Source organism: Aplysia californica, unplaced genomic scaffold (genome assembly GCF_000002075.1).
Source record: "Aplysia californica isolate F4 #8 unplaced genomic scaffold, AplCal3.0 scaffold00999, whole genome shotgun sequence".
Taxonomy (NCBI): domain Eukaryota; kingdom Metazoa; phylum Mollusca; class Gastropoda; order Aplysiida; family Aplysiidae; genus Aplysia; species Aplysia californica.
In genome coordinates, this window is record NW_004798269.1 from 101,846 (window position 1) to 108,507 (window position 6,662).

At 39.9% G+C, this 6,662-nt stretch overlaps 1 protein-coding gene across 2 annotated transcripts in view; it reads left to right on the forward strand.

The window, feature by feature from the left end:
• The window catches only part of LOC101848852 (sister chromatid cohesion protein PDS5 homolog A-B), a gene marked incomplete in the record, with an annotated part of 51,175 nt that overhangs the window by 31,316 nt on the left and 13,197 nt on the right, over window positions 1–6,662 (forward strand).

Here is a 6,662-nt window from a genome sequence, read left to right on the forward strand (position 1 = left end):
TATTATTATTAACATTGTTGTCATCGATCCCACAGTTTGTTGAGTTATTTTGGTTGCATCCAATACATTACACACAAATTGTATGTTGAGTATGCCATTTCTGTTTTCTTCTTTGTCAGCACACCATGCAGTGGGAGCTTCGGCAGCGAGAGGAGGAGATTGTGGAGCTGCAAAAAGCCCTGAGCGACATGCAAATTTACTTGTTCCAGGAACGGGAACATGTACTCAGGCTTTATGCTGAGAATGACAGGCTTAAGGTACAGAGTAAGAATGATACTTTTTTGCAGATCTGTAAGGCAATTGAATGTTTTTGACTTTTTTTTGTATGCGTTATTTTCTTTACCTTATTGACCTCAAAGGACCAAAAGTTTTTCTAAAAATCAGTAGTGCTTTTAAGTCTTTACTTTGTTTCATTTTCTTTGTAATCCATTGGCAATAGTAATTCAAGACTAGTTTTTCAGTTTTGCCTTCCAAGAAATTGGGGAGTGTGGGAACCCTAGTATCCCATTCATCATTCAGTCATTCTGTAGAAGTTGGGAACTGAACTCGGTGCTTTGGCGGGAAAGGAAGCACCTGTCTCTATAATAACATTTTTTTTTCTTCAGATCCGTGAGCTCGAGGACAAAAAGAAAATTCAGCAGTTGCTAGCCTTGGGTGGCACCATGGATAGTGAAGTAACCTACTTTTTGAAAGAGCCACCAGCAAAAGCTATTGTAGAACAACGACAGCGGCAACGGCCCCAGTCAGCAAACATCAACAACAGTGCAGTGCCTGTTCTCAGCAAAGGTGAGATGAAGACAGGGCATCATGAGAACCAATAATGGTGTAACTTTGAATGCATTTTTCCAAGTTCTTACTTTTCCACAATTTGTTACTTCAAAATGCAATATCTCTTCTTCTAGAAAATTTAATTGAAAAATTTTTAAGGCATAATAATCAGGAAGATCCCAGCTTTCAGAAAAACACAAACTTCCTTTGATCAAACCAATCGGTGTTTTTTCCATGTGTGGTGTATTTTAACTATATCAAGGGATGTACAAAAAAAACTGCTGGATTAAGACTGCTCACATGAGATTTCATTACATCAAAGGTAATTTTAATTGGACTTTTTTTTTGTTGCAACATACAGACATTTCTTAATAAATTAATATGGTTTTTTTTTAATGAGAAGTTTACACAACCCATCGCTTTGTTTCCAGGCAAGAAAAAGATTCCAGCAAGTTCAGAGAGGAGATCGTCAATCACGCAATTACCAGAGGAGAAGTATGCGCATGATAATGAAGCTCTCACTTTACAGGTTAGTTTAATTTCGGAAGTAGGGATGGGTTTTTTTTCCGTGTCATGCTTTATAAACTTAATTTCCAAACTTCTTTGTTATGTCATCTTGTTTTTTTCTCGGTAATCTTACTGGGTCTAGATGATATGCAGTTTCAGCACACACTTGAAAGACAATAATATGTTCGACTGTGTGCAACCGAGTCATCTAAAACCATTTGTTGGCTTGACAGTGAAGAGAGCTTGCTTTTGAGCAGGGATATGCACTATGCAAAAGGATATATATTAATATTTAGTGCTCCTCTCAGTGCTCCAAGATCCCCCTTCTAGTTGTCTGGCATTGGTCAGCCAAACAAAACGAACAAGTAGCTGAAGTCGTGTAACTTTTCAATTGTTTCTCATCATGACCGATCAAATAGTTTTAGATATTCCCCTTTTCTTTTTTTTCTTTTCTCATGAGTCCTAAGATAAAGTGGACACTACTAATGCTGGTTACCTTGTTTTTCCTTTCCTGGATGCTGTGACTCTTTTCTTCTCCCTCTTCTGTGTCAGTCTATTTTCTTCTTCCTCTTCTGTATCTGTCCATTCTTTTTTTATCTTTTGTTTCATAGCCAGGCTTTCTTCTTTTCGCCTTGAAGTGCTCTGTCTGTGACTGTAAATTTACTAGGTTGTTTGATTATTTTATGTGGCCATACATCTTCAGCTTTCTTTGTCTAATGAAGTTTGTTATCCTTCAGTATGAAACTGAATCTAGAGTAGTTTGTCACGTATAAGTGCTATACACTGAAATTTTTGTACTTTATATAATTTGTTATGTTGGGTGAGGTACAGAGAGAGGATGTTTGTGACATTGTTTTTTATTTTTGAAAAGGAAATACAGATGTTAGACTGCATGGGATTCTTTATTGCTCTAGGCTTTTAGTTTACGATTATATTGCTATTTTAACCATTCAGAGTTTTTGGCTGTTCTGCTGCCTCCAATGAAACTTAAATTTGGTCTCTACATTTTCTTGTCCCATACAGGTTGAATCTCTTCAGGCTCAGTTGTCAGAACAAGCCAAACTAGCAAAGGAGCAGACAGAAGCCTTACTGGAGGACCGCAGAGTGAAGGAAGAGGAGTTTGAGACCCGCAGACAGAGAGACGAGGAAAAATTACGGACATTGACAGAGAAGTATGTTATAATTGTCATCTTTATGTTGTCATCAGGGTTCCCATGGCCTCCTTGAATTCAAGGAATCCTTGAAAACTGCTTGAATTTGCATTCAAGGAAAAATCTCCTTGAAAACTCCTTGAATTTGCATTCAAAGGAAAATCTCCTTGAAAACTCCTTGAATTTTGCCAGATCAGACAGGAACACAGGGTGACTGCCAGGCCCCGGGAATCTCGGGGGCCGCTGGAATTACCCAGGAATATGAAGAAAAAAATCGCCGAGACGCGGAATGCAACGGGAATTTTAAGAAATCTGTAAATTGCCCCGTGAAAGTGAAAGACCCGGGAAAATACGTTTGAAAACCAAATCCGATAACGTCCTTGAGTTCATTTTTGCCGGTCGCGGTTGTGATATATTCATTCGGCCTTTCCCGGCCTGAGGGTATGTTTCAGGCGAACAAGCGGTTATGGCGGCAACAAAGTGGAAGTGTATAGACCTAATGTGCAATACCGAAGCTCGGTCGGGAAAATCAAGTTCTGCTTTCGTTACCACCCTGAAATTTGCCGGTAGTTTAGGTCAGTAGTCTGGTGACGCCACTTTTGTAACATGCAGCTTCTGGATTACAAACGCTGTGTCACCATGAAAATAAATCGTTTGCCCTTTGCTGTCACTTGTGAAAACAAAAGCAGGTTATACAAGCTTCTTGTCGGGCTTGCCATCGTGACCGGTCATTGAACCTGTGCGTTTTCGTCACATCGTGAGTATCGCCATTGAGGTCACCAAAGTTAATGCAAAGTTTCAGCACTGCGAAGTATAGGACACGGGAATGGGGGGATTATTGATTTTTTTTTAAAGACGCACGTGGGGGAGGGGTGGGTGGGGTTGAAGGCAACACCGGATGACAATAACTGAACTTGGAAGCAGATTATACTTTTCAGAATTTTGATTACTAGTATAAGTAGAAGATCTAGATCTAAGGCTCTCTGCAAAGCGCACCTTGGTGCAGGCCTTTTGTGGAATCGAGATCTGTCATACTCAAACCTTATTAGCCCTGGGGGGGTTTTTAACTAAAGGGTTCCCGTTTCATTGGGTAGGTGGTAGTAAATTACATGTATATGTTCTTTATTTTAGCTTTCTGTTCAAGATTCGCTGATTTTCAGTGTCACTGCATCTTGCCCTCCCACAGTTCTTACACCATTCACACTGAATAGGTCTACTTGAGCCATTCAAGTTATAACTCTACTTTGAGTTTGAGCGATAATTTTTGTTTTTCACGTTTATTATATAAACCCTGACACTCAAACTGGTTCTTGACAGTGGATATTCTGGTTCTAGGCCTTTTCTCAGGCTCAAAGCATGATTCATTTTTATATAGTTTTTATAGGCGAATATGATGAAGGGGAAAAAATAAGTAAGAACAGAGTGAAATATCTAAGTCACACAGTGCCACACTGACATGTTGTTGACTGGATATAATGTGCCTACATGTGTGTATATATATATATTATGTATAATATATAAATGGAGCAAGCACTGTCATTGTGTTATGTAACATGCCCCTGGAGGATGGATGGGGCCCCCCTGGAAAATTGAGACGCCCGGTTGGCAGTCACCCTGGGAACAGTTTTTGTAGGAAAATTGAAAACCATGATGATTCCTTTCGGACAAGTGTAGGCTTATCGAAAATAGGCTTTCGTCATGAATTTCTTGACCAAATCTCCTTGAATTTTTAAAATTTCATCTTGAAACCTCCTTGAATTTGATGGGATGTTCATGGCAGGAACCCTTTGTCATTGTTTTTGTACATCCTTTTCAATAATTCTCTTTAGATTGAATAATTGACAATAGCTACAAATAAATTTTGCCTCCACATGACTAACAATTTTTTTACCATTTTTATGGAGAGTTATTTCAAAGCTTAGGGCTAATAGTATTTTTCATTGGGCTCTCCTTCCTATGCAGACTTCACAAGACGCAAGACTTGCTGTACGATAGCACAAAAGATTTCTTGGAGCTGCGCTTTGAGGGGCGCACAATGGAACGGGCATGGATGGCAGAGAAAGACAGACTGCTGAGAGAGATGGATGTGGTCAAGCAGCAAGCAAATGTGTCCATGCGAGAATCTGTCATGAATATTTCCCTGAACACGCAGTCAGGCAAAGTAGACCCAGAGGAGATCAAGGTAAGGGAAACAATACAGTCGAAATTGGGAAGCTCAGTGTTTCAATGAAATTTAAATTTTTTTTATGGTGCCTTTAGAACTTTCAAGAATACTGATATTTGTCCTCATACTCAGAACATTCATTGGGAATTGAGATAAGCTCCAATTGTCTCATAAAATTGGTTAAAAAGTAGAAAGCCTGTTGTTGAATATTTTTAGTAGTATGTTTAAACATTTCCAGTGGTATGTTTGAATTTTTTTTCAACAGCATTCTATGAGGTTGCCATAATGTTCATATTTTTATTAGCTAGGGAATCTAGTCATCGTTATCACTGCCTTTCGCACCCTGCATCAGTGTATCAGCCCCGAACAAACACTTTCCACCTTTCCCTTTCCTGGGCTAACCTCCTGATGTTATTCCATATCTTCCAACATTTCTGTACATCATTCTCTGTGATTTTTCTCCAGGTTCCAGAAAATCTAGTACAAACACAGAAAAGCACACACACACACACACACACACACACACACACACACACACACACACACACATGTATACACATACACACGCACACGTACACACGCACACACACACACAAACACTCACGCACATATGCACACACACATGCTTCTCAATCATTTTCTTACAATAAGGGTACATGACTGTAGGTAAATGATTTAGATTATTTGTATTTCAGTCTCTCGAGTTTCAAGTGACACAGAGTCAAAAATTGGCAGACAACTACCGGGAACAGGTGATACAGCTGGAAGATGAGCTTTCTCGTATCAGGGAGGAAGGGGATGTCACCAGGGAAGTCTTCCAGGTCAGTCTGATTACATTCCCTTGGATTTTTGTAAAACCAAATTTCTTTTTGTTTTCTGTTTTCCATTTGGTTGATGGGTTTTCTTTTGAAAGTATTAGGAGTGTGTGATTAGGATTATCTTTGTTTCTGTTTTGATTTTTGTTTCAGTTTTTTTCTGTGGGTTTTGTTTTTGTGAAGGGATTGTTTTTTGTTTGATTTGTTGTTGAGTTTTTATTTTATTTAGGGGGGTTGTTGCTTTTTAGGGGACGACAGGGAGGAGCGTTGGGAGGGGTTGTGCTGTATCTTGAGTTTTGCCTCTTATATTTGAAGGGTAGAGAACCCCTCGGGGCGGTGCTTCTGACTGAAGTGTCTTTAGGCCATTCCCAAAGGGAGGACATTTCTCGTTCATGCACAGTAGGATTGTAAGTGGGCTGATTCATCAATGTCATGCTCATAACTGTGCCTGATCTACAACAGGGAACTGCTGCTTTTTCTTTCCTAATCCTTACTATTATCATTTTTCCTCTACTTCTTTTGTATGTTTGTCACACTCTTGTGACGCACTATTTCCGGGGTGCCTTGATAGCCGAAGCAGACTTTGTGCTGTTGAAGCGAGAGAGGTGAGCAGAGTAAGTCTGATTCCCTGTAAGGGCTTCTCTGTTGACATCCACCCCATGGCGCTCATATTACTTTATGCTGTTGCGAGCGCCGTAAAACCTCTACTAAAGCTAAAAAACTAGAAGGGTAGAGAATTTCCAATCAGTATACAAGTCTTGACTTGTGTTCTCAGGACCGGAGTGAAAAGATGACATCGAGGTTAAAGCTCATGAACGCTCGCTACCAGGATTTAGAGCGAAGGAGGAATCTTGAGGTGGAGGGCTTCAAGAACGACATTAAAAATCTGCGGGGAAGATTGAAAGATGTGGAGAAACAGCTGTATAAGGTGAGAAATAAATTCCTTTTGTACTGTCGAACCTGCTCTAGCGGCCACTTGTCCATGACAGTCACCCGTGTAAACGACCAGTTCCCATTTTCTCCCTCCGCCTACCCTTGTGCGTTTTTTAAATATTGTCATAATGACATTGTCCAAGACATCTACCTGTCTAGGGCAACCATTTTACTCCATGATAAAGAATGGCCATCTTGGACAATTTCAAATGTATTTTTTTTTTTTTTTGGTGAAGTTGAAAGTTTTAACACAACTTGTGGCTTAATGGTTACACCAGTGCTCAGTATGTCTAGTGCCAGAGAACAAAGCCTCCTCCCCCCCCC